The sequence below is a fragment of the Pan paniscus genome, chromosome 7 (assembly GCF_029289425.2).
Source record: "Pan paniscus chromosome 7, NHGRI_mPanPan1-v2.0_pri, whole genome shotgun sequence".
NCBI classification, from domain to species: Eukaryota; Metazoa; Chordata; class Mammalia; order Primates; family Hominidae; genus Pan; species Pan paniscus.
The window spans coordinates 152783442-152797280 of record NC_073256.2 but is presented as its reverse complement, the minus strand read 5'-3'; positions in this window follow the sequence as shown (position 1 = coordinate 152797280).

Genomic DNA, 13839 nt, shown 5'->3' with positions numbered 1-13839 from the left:
AGTCTTGATTAGGATTCCAGGTTTGCCACTAAGCACCTCACTTAACTGGCCCTCTGTTTACAAATCAGTAAAATAGGAAAAATAAGAGCAGCTTCTGCTCACTTGCATGGGTATGGTGATGTTCAAATAAACTAATAGTCGTAAGTGCTAATTGAATGTAAAACATCCTAGGTATGTAAGTTAGGACTGAAGTGTCAAAAACAGTAATAATAATAATGTTGTGATCATTACCATTGGGGTCTCTTCTGTGGGCTTCAGGGTCGCCCGCTGCCGGAGGCCCCTGGAGAGCATCTCTCTACTGGCTGTGATCCCACTAGGGTCCTCTGAGGTCGTATCTGCCTCTGAGACCCACTCAATGCCCTTGTCTTTCCTTCTGCAAAGTCAAATGTTAATATGCTGAGCTCCTTTGTGCTTCTTGTTAATAGAAGTCCTTGTCTTTCAGCAGTGGCCTTGCCTGCTGTCATCAGGAAGGGACATGTAGGGACATTTCGCATTACTCCAAGTGACAAGCTGGAAGCATATCCCCCCTCACTAGCCTTGAGTTCACTTTCTGGCAAGAATAGCTGAAAGCATGAACTTAAAGACTTACCCCCATAGCTCCATCCTCCAATTGCATGATCCTGTAACACAATAAGTGTGCTCCAAAAATAAATGAACAAATAATGATGAGGATGATGATAAAGAACACGTACCAGGTCCAAAACACTGCTGTAAGACAGTGCATTAACTTATATGAATAAACTTATTCAATTCTTACCTCAATCCTGTGAGGCAGGCACAACATTATTCTCATTTTACAGATGAGGAAATGAGACATGATGAGCTCCAAATTCATACAGCTAAGAAGCTTTAGAGCTGAGATCTGAACCCAAGCAATCTCTGGATTCAAAACCTGGGCACTTAGCCATTAAGCTACATTATGTTGCCTTAAAAAGAAAGGGCAAGGATATGAAATGGACCAACGGCATGTTGGGTTTCTGTCTGCCCTCCACCAGTTTCTTCTCTCAATCCTTCTGGTCTTGCCTTACCAAATATCTCACAGGATGCCGACATGCTTCCTCCTTGGCACTCTGGTTCTTTGTGATGGCGGTGGCAGCCTGTCTGGAGTGGCCTCCATGAAGACTCCAGTTGCAGCAGGAACTCCAGTTCCTGCATGGCCAGGGCTGCACACTCCATGGAGCTGGTGGAAGCCTGGAACAGGTGAGAGCCACACACTCTTCCAAGTTGAAGGGTCAAGAGCCCCACCCTACCAGGTGCAGCTGCATGCTCCTAGCTACAGATGCAGACCCAGGCATCCCTGTGCTCTCAGGGGCCCAGGAACCCCACCTCCCCCAGCAAGCTTGTAAGTGCCTGCTCTCACCGCCTGGCCTCTCTCCGCTCTGTCACCTGTTCTAATTTTGGAGCAAAGTTGAGGCCAAGCCCAGGCACTGTCATGACCCAGTTGGGTGTGCGTGTGCTCAGGGCAGTGCTGACATGCCAGCCCCCTGCTGTCTCAGCCCCCTCTGGACTTTGGCACTGATGAGCATGGGAGGGAGGCTGAGTGGGGCTGAGGGCATTTCGGTGCAGGCCTGCAGGTGCCTCTCTGTACGAACAGCCTGGGCTCCATGGGCAGCAGGTTGATGGTGGCCGGAGGCAGACAGGCTTCTGGGCAGAAAGAAGTGGGTCCCCAGTGAAGCCCCACTTTCAAGCCAGGGATGGCCTGAAGCCTGGGGGGCTGGGTTGTCAGTTCCGTGACTGGAGTGGGAACTGATGGTGCTATTTTCTGGCCTGCCTATGGCTGCTCATGGACCAATCAACATGCACGTCCTCCCTTCTGAAGCCCACAAAAGCCCTGGACGCAGCCAGCTTTGGATAGATGACAGGACAACCTGTGGAGAGGAGCTACCCATGGTGGGTTGCTTCCTGCTGAGAGCTGTACACTCATCAGGATGACCTGCCAGCAGATAGGAGCTACCCACTCCAGGTCTCCTCTCTGCTGAGGGCTACAGAGAAGTCAGGATGACCTGCCTGTGGATAGAAGCTACCTACTCCAGGTCTTCTCTCTGTCGAGGGCTGCAGGCTCCACTGGATGACCTGCCTGTGGAAAAGAGCTACCCACTTCAGGTCTCCTGAGAGCTGTTCCATCACTCAATAAAGCATCTCTGCACCTTGCCCACCCTCCAATTGTCCATGTACCTCATTCTTCCTGGATGTGGGACAAGAAATTAGGACCTGCCAAATGGCAGGACTGAAAGAGCTATAACACAAATAGGGCTGAAACATGCCTCCCTACTCACCACGTTGCAGGCAACAAGAAGGAGAGAAGAGCTGTGGTCCTTTTGGGAACCTAGACCTAGGGTCTCCCCAAGCCAGAGCTGTGACACCTGCTTTGGGGCTCTGCAGTTCCTGATGTCTTCAAGCTTTTGGGTGCCACCGAATTCCCTGGAGCCTGAAGTGTAAGCCATTTTTGGTACACCTGGTCCAGCCACAGCCTTGCATGGAGCCAGCTCCTGTGCTGGTGCCTGGAGCTGCCCGCCACACCACAGCAGCCAGTATACCTGGCTGTGCACAGTAGCTGGACCCTGCATTCACTTGCTCATGCACCTCTTGCCACTCTGTGTCCTTGGCATGTGTGGAATCTGGGGTGGTAGCACAAGCTGAGCAGGGCCTGCCAGGCTGAAGCCCAACAGGCCTGAGCAAAACTTGGGCAAAGGCACCACTGGCCACAGAAGCTTCCAGCTGGAAGAGCAACACCCCAGGGATCCCATGACATTTTCATGTGGTTTTTCTTTTGTCTGGAAAACACGTGTCTAATTCACCTGGCTAAGTTCTAACCATCCTCATGACTCAGCTCAAAGGTCCCTTCCTCCAGGCAGTCTTCCCTGAACATTCTTCCTCTTTGGGTTCCCATAGTCTGCTGAGCTGTGGGTCTCACAGTCTTCATCACACTGATCTTTCTTTGTTTGCTTACATGACGATTTTCTTCATGGCTAGACCCTGGCACTACCTTCCATGTGTTCAAATCTTGGCTGTACCACTTGTAGCTGTGTGACCTCGAGGAGCTTACCTAAACTTCTTTGCCTTGGTTGCTTTATCTATAAAATGAGACTGATAATGTATTAATTGAATTTGCTTCTGGAAAGCACTTACAGCAATGTCTGGCATATAGGAAGGGTTTTACATCTATTTGCCACTAAACCTCAAACACTGTTAGAGCTGAGACCACATCTTATTTATGAATGCCCAGAGCTGGCAGAGGATCTGGCATGTAGCAGGTGTTCAACACACATTGGTGGACTAAATAAATACATGTGGGCAAACAGCTCTCGGGAGAAGACACAAGGACTCAAAGGCAATCCAAGGACCAAGAAAGTCTCCTTGCTGAGGATAGGAGAGGAGGTGAAGAGTAAAAGAAGTCCTGGTGGAATCCAAGGCAAGTAGAATTGGGGTGGGGAGAGTAGAGGGTGGCATATGGAAGAAAGTAATGATAATAGCACAGATTCTTATAAGTGTAATCATGGAGGCAGACAGGAATGGATGTGGCTGCGAAGACCAACATGGCATGGCAGAGAAGGCACTGGGCTGGGCTGAGAAGGCTGGCTGGGGGCCATAGGCAAGCTAATGACCTTCTCTGTGCCTTAGTCCCACATGGTTCCATTCTGCCTAGTGGGGGGCAAGAATCTGCAATTGTTATGGATTTCATGTTTTCCCTCCAAATTCATATGTTGAAGCCCAAATTCCCAACATGATGGCATTAGGAGGTGGGGCCTTTGTGAGGTGATTGGGTCATGAGGGTGGAACCCTCATGAATGGGATCAGTGCCTTGATAAGAAGAGACACCAGAGACTTTGATATCTCTCTCTCTCTCTGTGTACACACACTGAGGAAAGACCAAGCAAGCCCACTGTGAGAAGGCAGCTGTCTGCAAGCCTGGAAGGCAGCCCTCATCAGAACCTGACCATGTTGGCACCCTGAACTCACACTTCCAGCTTCCTGAATCATGAAAAAAGTAAATCTCTACCATGTAAGTCACCCAGTCTATGGTATTTTGTTAGGGGAGGCTGAGCTAACTAAGTGAGCAGCACAGCCTCTTTTGTGTTTTTCTGTAACCTGCTATTTTTCTCTCAACAGTACATCATCAATATACCTGTGCCTTGACTTGCATATCAGTGCATTTGTTTTATCTTCTGTGTACTATTCCATTGCACTACAAGACCACAAGGCACCGATACATTTCCTTATAGAAGAACAGTTAGGGAGCTTCTCATGTGTGTGTTCTCACAAAACCTGTAGCCATAAACTTCTGTGTGTGTGTCTTCTATGTCTATATTGGAGCATTTTTCCAGGAAGTATACTAACAAGTGGATGTCTAGGAATTGCTTATGCATATGCTTTATTAGAGATTGTTAATGGCTGTCTAAGTTGTCCCAATTTATAATACCAAGCTGGCCAGTTTTTAGGATATCTTTGAATGCTGATGTTCTGTGAATTTGTGATCCCCCCATCCCTACCCCCAGCCTCTCCATAACTGTCTTGCATTCTCCTGGAAGGAAGACAAGCATCCAGGGACCTTGGGAGGATGCAACCATACGTTCAGAGTGACTTCTATTTACCAGAGCCCAGAGAAGAACACAGTTTGGGAAGAAGAGTCATGACCACCACAAAGGGCTTTGTTTCTATCTCTGCCATGTTTCCCAAAGAGAAAAAGACTAACCAATGATAATAGCACAATGAGAACCATGATAGGCAACCACGGTGTGCTCTGGGCATCCATGGTAGCAAAGTTCTTTAACAATCACTGGTATTTTTCCCTTGGTCAAAGACACAGGAAAGGTAGAAACCCTGGAAATGTAAGGATCAGAAGCTCTGTAAAAAGTGGAATTCAAGATTAGGAGCCCCATGTTATCCATGTGGGGTTCCATTCGCTAAGGCTTCCCCAGCCTGCCTGTATTTTTCCCAGAGATGAGCTGGCATTGGGACAAGCTCAGGCTTCTGGTCAGGCTACCTCACACACTGCTACAGATCATGGCCTAAATCATTATCTCAGAAATTGATGAGCTGACCCTAAAATTCACAAAGATATGCAATGTTCCCAGAATAGCCAAAACAATCTTGAAAAGAAACAAAGTTGAAGGACTTACACTTTCTGACTTTAAAACTTACCATGAATCTATAGTAGTTAATACTGTGTGGTCCTTCCTAGCATGAGGATAGACACAGATCAATGGGATAGAATTGAGAGTATGTCAATAAGCCTACATATCTATGGTCAATTAATTTTTGACAAGAACGCCAAGATAATTCAATAGGGCAAATGATAGCCTTTTCAAAAAACGAATGATGCAGGGATAACTAAATATCTATATACAAAATAATAAATTTTAATTCCTACCTCACATCGTACATAAAAATTAACTCAAAATGGATCATAGACTGAATATGAATCACAGATCAAAATGTAAGACTAAAACTATAAAGCTTTTAGATGAAGACATAGGTGCAAATCTTTGTGATCTTAGATTAGCAATGGTTTTTAGATATGGCACCAAAAGCACAGTGAAAAAAGAAAAAAATCAGTAAATTAGTTTTCATAAAAGCTTTTGTGCAAAGGACACCATCAAGAAGGTTAAAAAATAACCCATAGGAAGGAATAAAATATTTGCAAATCACATATTTGGTAAGGGACTAATATCCAGAATACATAAAGTACTCTTACAACTCAACAACTCAAAGACAAATAGCCCAGTTTAAAAATGGGCAAATGATTTAAGTAGACTTTTTTTTTTCAAAGAAAATATACAGATGGTCAACAAGCATGTGAAAAGATGCTTAACATCAGCAGCCACTAGGGAAATGTAAATCAAAACCACAGCGATAGCACACCACACCCACTAGGATGGCTAAATAGGCAGATAATAACCAGTACTAGTGAGAATGTAGGGAAATTAGAACTCCCTAACTGCTAGTGGGAATGTCAAATGGGGCACACACTTTGGAAAACAGTTTGGTAGTTCTTCAAATCGTTAAGTATACAGTTAAGTATACAGTTACCACATAATCTAACAATTCTATTTCTAGCTGTATATTCAAAAGAATTTAGAACAGGTCTTCTAATAAAAACTTGTGCATAAATGTTCACAAGAATATTATTCATAATAGCCAAAAAGTTGAAACAACCCAACTGATAAACAAATGTGATATATCCATACGAAGGGAATATTTTCCAGCCGTAAAAAGGAATAAAGTACTGGTACATGATACAACATGAATGATCCTTAAACTTATATTGCTAATTGAAGGAATCCAGACACAAAGGTCACGTAGTACATAATTCAATTTATATAAAATATCCAGAATAAACAAAACTAAAGAGACAGAAAACAGACTAGTTGTTGTCAGGGGAAGGGGTTAGGGGTAGAAATCAGGACTGACCGCTAATAGTACCAGGTTTCTTCTGGGGTGATGTAAATGCTCCAGATTTAAATAATAGTGATGGTTGTGCAACTCTTTGAATATATGGTACGTGAATTGTAGCTTAATAATAATGATAATGAAAGCTATTGTCAGGCAGAAGCTCCCTGAATCTTTGATTTGATGAACTTCTAATGAATCAAAATGATTTTAGGACCAACATCGTTTGCCAATAATTTTATTCTACTAAATAGGATATTAAAAGAATAACTTACTACCATCATTTTTAAAAGGAAAAGTATTTTCACATCAGAAAGTGGAAAGAACATTGTCTTAAAGTTATTTAAATTGACTAAACTTAGCTTTATGAAAAACTTTCCACATTCATCCCCAAGATGCTGATATTTGATATAAATAAATACTTTACTTTGCTGCAACTTAGTATACAGCAAGCACAATGCCTGGCTTTGGGCAGGGCTGACAGTCAGCTGGAACCCACCGGTACAGCGTGCTGACCACGATGGTGATGCCCCATCATCGGGACCTGGCATTCCATGCCAGCTGGGATATATCGTGAAAATCACACTTCACACTGGACATTCAGAAAGGAAGACAAACATGGTCTTTTCTTCATGAGGAATACAGACTGCTAGGGAGACAGCTATTAATATAAATATATAATTAAAGGTTCTGACAAGTCCTCGGAAGGACAAGAATTAGAATTGAATATACTAAACGGAGAAGGCAACAGGAAAGGGCTCTTCAGCCACTTTTATTTCCTTCATTTCGCCTTGGACTGGTGGAAACATCACAGATCTGCACTGGTCTGGATCTGGGAAACACTGGAATAGGTCAAAGGGCTCCAGGAAAAATGTGTGAAGTGTCAAGTGTTAGATGAGAATGCAGGACGAGGACCGAAGCTGATTGCAGTAAAACGCAGAGGTGTCTCTTTGTCCTGAGCCACCTGCCTGGGGAATCTTTCAAAGTGAGAAGCCAATCTGGTGGGAACAGTTGGACAAGGAGGTGCGATCTGGAGCTTGTTACATTTCTTGTCACTCTCCCAGGGATGCCAAGAGCCCTTGCCTAACAACCACCGCTGCTCTCCAGTCAGCCCATCTTCTCAGCAGGTGACATGTTCCTCCCGCTGACAGTGGGAGAAAGGAGAGAAGGGAAAATTAACAGAGTGCCTTCAGTATCAGGCACCCTACCTGTGCTTTAGATTTGCTGTCTGCCCCTCTTGACAACATTCACCTGAGCTCCCCTTTGATGGTGATGGAGAGTAGGCTGGGCCTGGGCTAGAGTTGAAAAGGGGATTTGGTTCTTGGAGCTGAGGCCTTGGGCTAAGGTTTTTTTCTGAGTCGAGAAGAAAGCTAAGAGCTGCAATGGTGAACCAAGGCCGAATCTGCGAGAAAGGCGCAAGTCTCAATGTTGGTTAAGCATAGAGCAATACCACTTTCTCTTAGGCAGGAGTGTCATAAGCTGAATTAAGAGGTAGAAGTGGATAGTCCTTGTCCCTGTTTTAGAGATAATTAATTTAATCCTCTATCCAGTAATTCTTATAGATCTGATAAATTCAGTAAAATAACTGATGGACACTGCAAAAAAACATACAAGTTGGTAATTTGTTCAAATTAACAAGACAATTGTTAAGCCAGTGGGTTGGCAAACTATGGCCCTTGGACCAGATCCAACCCACAGCCTGTTTCGTAAATATTGTTGGAACCCTGACACACCCATTCATCTGTGTATCATTTACAGCTGCTTTCATATTACAACAGAAGAATTGAATGGTTGTGACAGAGACCATATGGCTGGCAAAGCCTAAAATATTTGCTATTTGGCTGCTCACAGTACAAGTTTGCCAACTCCTGCTCTAGGTCTTTGATACACTTAATTTTATCTACCTGGGTAGGTTGTGTTCATTGATTGCATGAATTCATGCCGCACATGCCAATTGAAAACTTGGTATGAAATGTACTAGTGGCTGGGAAGAGAAAGCTAGAAGATCCAGCTCCTGCCATCAGAGAGCTCTGTGTTCAGTGAGGAGATGCAGATGATTGCTATGTAGGTGGTAGTTACTATGGAAATAATAAGCAGGATAGGCTGCTAGCACACGTGGGGTGGGGGATGGAGGTTGGGTTGGAAGTAAGCCAATTCCCAGCAACCTCAGGGTCCTTTTTGATGCCCAGGGATGATACACTGGGGGAAGTATGGGGCTGCCTTAAGGAGAAGGTCAGGCCAGATGTGAGAAACACCCCTAATAGCTGGGGGTGGTGAGTTTGACTGCGCCAGGAAGAACTTAGGAGTGCATCCTCAGCAGAACTGGCTCAGCTTACACGGGGTCTGACACCAGAGAAGGATCTCAGAAGGCTCCTTGCTGCTGAGAGGTACCCAGGTCTTATTGCATCTTTCTGAGGTTCTGGATGTTTGCGATGATGACTTGGGCGTGATGGCTCTTGCCTGCCTTAGATCCTGGAGGGGTCTGGGAGGTTGCATCGACACTCAGAGAGGGCCGAATTTCCCTCTGCTCTCCTCTTGCCCTCTGGCAGGACTCACACATCTCCTCAATCCTTTTCTGCGCTGTCATTTCTTATCCAGGTGGTTCACTTCAACAAATATTATTACCCGATGTTTTCCAAACTTCCCTGTAAACAAGAATCACCTGCATTCTTGCAAGTCTTGTTATTCTCTTACAACAACTAATAGACTAGTACAAAGTGGCAGACTGCTGGGAACCCAGCTGAGACCTCCTGGTAATCTGTAAATTTAACAAAGCCCCCAGGTGACTTTTATCAGGGAGCGTGGAGAACACTAGGCTCCTAACAGTGTTTGGGACAGTGCGTGTTTTAAACTGGACCCCAGGTAGCTGACCCCAGCTTTACTACTTTCTTACTCTTCAACCTCGTATAGATTAGGGGACCAAGTTATGCATTAGCTTTTCCTCTGTGGAATGAAGATAAGTACAATGCCTCTCCCTTAGGCTCGTTTTGAACCTAAAATGAGGTGTTCATGGAGCACCTAGCAAAGTATGAGGCATGGACTAAGCCCGTGGTTAAATGTTAGTGTTCAGACATTTGCTAATAAGCTAAGGAATAACTGGAAAAGAGCTCTGCTAAGTGCTGGGTAGTGAGAAGTAAATAAGATGAATGTTTCCCTCCCCAGTGCCCTTTGATCTTTCCAAACCTCTCATTTGACTTTTCCCTGCTTAAAGACCTCCTGTGGCTCTGGCCTAGCTCAACCCTGCAGTCTCATTTCCTCCCTGGCCTCTCTTAAAATGTCTTAACATTTTCCTGCTTGCATGCATTGTTTTCTTGCCTCCTGACCTTCCTCCAGCTGTTGCTTCTGCCTGGGATACATGCATCTCCTTGCATTGACCTACTCCACAGTTAGTTCCTTGTCAGGTGTTAATGCTCAGCTTGGTTGTTTCCTTCCCCAGGTTAACACCCTTGATTCCAAGGCTAGGCTAGATGCTGCACATCTACAGGGGTCCCATAGGCAGACAACATGCCAGATGCAAAGGCAGGCAGTTGGAATGAGTCAGGAAGGCCAGCAGAGGGACCGGTTTATGAAGGAGTTCACATGCCAGGTGGTGGTGTATATTGATAGAAACAAGATACTTTCAGAGAAGAAATGGAAACTTCCAAGCTGAGTTCCTAGAAATGGAAGATACTCGATGGGGGTACCCATCAGGGGTCTTTGATGTCAAAGAGAAACACACTGGACACCTGTTAAAGGTGGAAAGACAGGTTTTATTTAAATGACTGCAGTAGGAGAGACAGACTACTATAAACTGAGCTCAACTCCAGCTAAGACAAAGGTGGCTGAGCTTTGTAAAGGGAGAACAAAAAGGGGCTATGGAAAGTAAAAAGGGGGATCAGCCAGGTGTGGTGGCTCAGGCCTGTAATCCCAGCACTTTGGAGGCTGAGGTGGGTGGATCACCTGAGGTCAGGAGTTCGAGGCCAGCCTGGCCAAAATGGTGAAACCCCATCTCTACTAAAAATACAAAAATTCGCCGGGCATGGTGGCAGTTGCCTGTAATCCCAGCTACTCAGGAGGCTGAGGCAGGAGAATCACCTGAACCCCAGAGGCGGAGGTTGCAGTGAGCCGAGATCATGCCACTGCACTCCAACATGGGCGACAGAGTGAGACTCTGTTTCAAAGAAAAAAAAAAAAAAAGCCGGGGGGGAAACCAAAAAGGGATTTGAGGCTATGGGTAAATAGAAGATTGTAGAAGGAGGGTAAGTGGAAAAAATACTGGAAATGGTATGGCAATGGGCTTTGGGACCACATACATCTTGTGGTTTGGCTGCTTTGCATTTTCTTGAGTTAAAGACTTGGCATGGCCAAGAAACCTAGGTTTAAATCGAAACCTTTAAGACACGGTTTAGGTTTAGTGTACGTGGAAGCCAGCCTGGAATTTAGTTGAGTCTCTCAGCACAATGCTCAGGCAAGTCCTTTGTGCCACAGAGGAGTTCACATTTCAACCTGAAAGTTCTCCCCTATATTCTTTAGAGGTCTAGAACTGAGAACAGAGCCGCTGGGAGAAAGCGCGGTTTGGCTTCTCCCTGCTGGCAGGATCAGAAACTAAGGGGAGGCTGGGCAAGCTTATTCAGAAAAAGAGAGAGAGAAAGAGAGAGAGAGAGGGAGGGAGGGAGGAAGAGAGAGAGAAAGAGAGAGAGAGACACCTAGAGCAAGAATATGCAGGCAGGAACTAGCTCAGTGGGAGTCAGAAGCTCTAAGCTGGGCATCAATTGAAGTGAGTTTGGAGGAGTGTTGGATCCTGCCACTTCTTACAGCATGTGATTTCTCCGCACTTGCCCCTAGCCCTGAGTTTCCCTGTGACTAGTAGTTCCTGGAATAACACAATAAGTCTGTAGAAACAAACAAGCCCCACTCAAAGTGGCTTACAACAATACGGTTTGTTTCTCACTCCTGAAGTGTGTCCCTTCTGGGTCAGTTCAGACCTTGTTCTGGCTGCTGCTCTCTTACTTACGTCTTTGCTCTGGGACCAGAATGAAGGGACAGTCATTCCTGGGCAACAGGAAAGGAGCAGGTGCCAAGGCACAGGAGGTTCTGAAAGAAGTAGTGGACATCACTTGCACCTATGTCCCACTGGCCACAGCCAAGCGCATGGCCAAGCCTGATGCCCTTGCAACGGGAGGTTTTTACATTGGTTTTACATACGATGCAACTGTTTCTAGCTACCACAATTCTAGGTCAGATATTACAGATTTGCTGTGGTCCACATGGGAGCAAGTTTTGAGGTTGATGGCCGTATTACCATGTGGCTCATTTGCATGACCCTGTGTTCAATGACAGATGTGGCACCTAAAACTGTGTGTGTCAATCAGGTACAGGAAATAAATCTTGTATGCTATTAGAGAATCACCGACCTCTGGATCCAGGATGGCCTGAGGTGTATAGTCAATCCCTTGATGTTTTTTTCCTTTTACCTTCCACTTCTTTCTCTCCTCTTCCTTGTCCTTCTCTTTCTTTTTCATCTTCCTCCCCCTCATATCCTCGTCTCCATCTTCCTTTACTCCTCTCTCTTCTTCACTTGTCTTCCTCTTCTCCCCTCCTCCCCTTTTTCCTTCAGAAATGAGGTCCAAATAAGTGGAATGACTTGCACAAGGTTAGCTTTGGCAACTAGTATTGCTACATCTCAGTCTAGAGGTTTTGCACTGTTTTGCAGGGCTGCAATTTGAAGAACATGAAGCAAAATCATTTACAAAGCAAAGACCTCTTTGGCAAAACACAAACAAAACAAAACCAAAAACAACCCTCACAAAAATGAAACAAACAAACAAAAAACTTTAAAAAACCTGTCCAGCTAATATTTTTAAGTTGCATGTCCATCCATAAGTTTGATTTCAAGAGAAGCTCACCTGGGTAAGTCTATACTTGATGCTCAAAGGTAAAGAGTTTGCTTCACTTTTGAAGCCCATGCTGTGACTGGCAACCTCCCCCTCGCTGGGGTGTTCTACAGGCAGCCCCTCCACTTGGTGAAAGTATTAAGCATGTGTGATGTTTGCTAAAGGTAATTTGTGTCACAGTAGCAGTTATTGTAAAACAATCACAATTTCAGTGGGATCAAGGAAAAAAACAATCTGAGAAGCAATGCTTTTAGTGAGTTCGCTAATTGTGTGTATATTTTAGGAGCTGACAATCAAAGAACAAAATGACAACCTTCTCTAACCTCAAAATGCCCTTCCTTTCAATTAAGTCACTCCTGTTGTTCTTAGCAAAACTCAGGAGAGATTATTTTAGAATAGGTGCAGCGTCGTGGTGAGGAGTGGATAACAATCAATTCATGCTGCCTAACCGTTCTCTGTGGAGAGAGGCTTCCTAGAGGGAGGAGAAAGGGCTCTGAAATCAGACAGATGTGGCATCACCATTAACCTGACTTTGGGCACCTCTCTTGGCCTCAATGCTCTTACCTCATAGGGATAAGAATCCTACCTCGGGGGCTCTTGGGAGAAAGAAAAAGGGATCATTCATCAAAGGTTTAACACAGCATCAGGCACTATGCGGTGAATACATAGAACTGAGCATCCATCTTTCGTCCTAACAGCGGCCCTCTGCTAGCCCCACCACACTTGCCTATCATAGGCAGCATTTCTTATTTGTAACAATCATGTGAGGAAGGCAGGATGGAAGGAAGATGTGCAGAAAAATAAGATCCACATTAAAGATGGTAGTGTCTCACGAAAACACGCAATAAACACTTTCCTACTCTAAAGTAATAAGCACCAACTAATTTGACTTGTTGAATCTCAGGGAACGGCCTTAAATGTCTCCTAGTTTAACCACGATTGGATGCACAAAACCCCTGCACAACATCAGGAGAAGTGATTGTAACATCAGCTTGAATGCTCTTAAGGATCCAGAAATTGCTCAAGCAGTTTGTCTTATTGTTGAACATTTTTGACCATTAGAAAGCTTTTCTATATAATGACCCAAGATTTGTCATTCCATACTTTCTATCCTTGGCTTTTGGGCTTACTCAGAAAAGAGTCTAAGTCATTTCTGGGATGAGTTTACATAGCTAGATAGCCAAATAATAGATCAACTTAACAAAAGAGTAGGTTTGTCCTTTTACTTTTGAATTTTAATATTTTGACTGCATCTAAAGTGCATTTAAAGCCTAGGGTCAATTTATTTCTTTTAATAGCTAATAGTTATACCATGGTAAGAAGTAGCATGGCACTGTGCTTACCTGGGTGGGCTCTGGAGTCATATAACCTGGGTTCAAATCCCAGCTGTACCTCTGGCTGTGTGGCCATGGGGTGATACATCACCTCTCTTAGCCTCCTTTTCTTCATCTATGGAACGGAGATGATAACAATAGCTACCCTAATCCAGGTGCAATGGCTTACACCTGTAATCCCAGCACTTTGGAGGCCAAAGCAAGCAGCCCACTTGAGCCCAGGTGTCCAAGATCAGCCTGGT